This window comes from Chinchilla lanigera, unplaced genomic scaffold (genome assembly GCF_000276665.1).
Source record: "Chinchilla lanigera isolate Chin_1 unplaced genomic scaffold, ChiLan1.0 scaffold00154, whole genome shotgun sequence".
NCBI lineage: Eukaryota > Metazoa > Chordata > Mammalia > Rodentia > Chinchillidae > Chinchilla > Chinchilla lanigera.
In genome coordinates, this window is record NW_004955555.1 from 2,226,931 (window position 1) to 2,227,748 (window position 818).

The window sequence follows — 818 nt, forward strand, 5'->3', positions numbered from 1 at the left end:
CCCTGTACTGACACATGCAGTCAGTTTAGCTGTGATACTGGTTACCGTTCTATGTACATTGCATCTATCCCTTTCAACCATGTAGATTCCGAAGGGGAAGTCCACCACCGTCTCCGTGGTGCCTTTCATATGAATTTGGGTGGAGATATTACTGATCTCCAAGGCTGACTGCAAATGCAACTTCATAAACTACAAATGGAAGCTCGCAATATCACCTGAAAGATATTGTCTACTGGTTGAACCCCCAGCATTGGTTTTTTGCCCTCAACCTTCACATTTGGATTCATACTACAGTTGGAATTATCTTTTGTTTGTTGTTTTTTTTCTTACAGTTCTCAAGGCAGTTGTATGCCATTCCAATGGGTGCTCTGTACAGAGGACATGATGACCTTCCTGCATCATGCCTAATACCCCTCTACGCTATATTTCACTCTTCCTCCCCATCCCTGATTCTGTAAATCAAAAAAGGAGAAAATGTGGGCCTTGGCCAAGGAGGGAATGGTTAAACTGTAGGACAAGATCACACAGGTTCTATGAGAAATGAATCGTTAGACAACAAAAAGTTTAGACTAGTGAAGCATGTTGTGTCTGGCCATCTGGCCATTGCCCTTTCCCTTTCCCCAAGAAAAGCTGGCTAGCCTTGAGATAGTTCCTTGCCCAAACTGGATTTTTTTCTTCTGTTTCTTTTCTTTTTACTTACACTGATACGTATTCAATTTTTTTTATTTTTTATTTTTTGTCTTTTTGAGACAGGGTCTCACTGTGCAGTTCAGGTTGGCCTTGAGCTCACTTTGTAGCCCAGGCTGGTCTTGAACTCA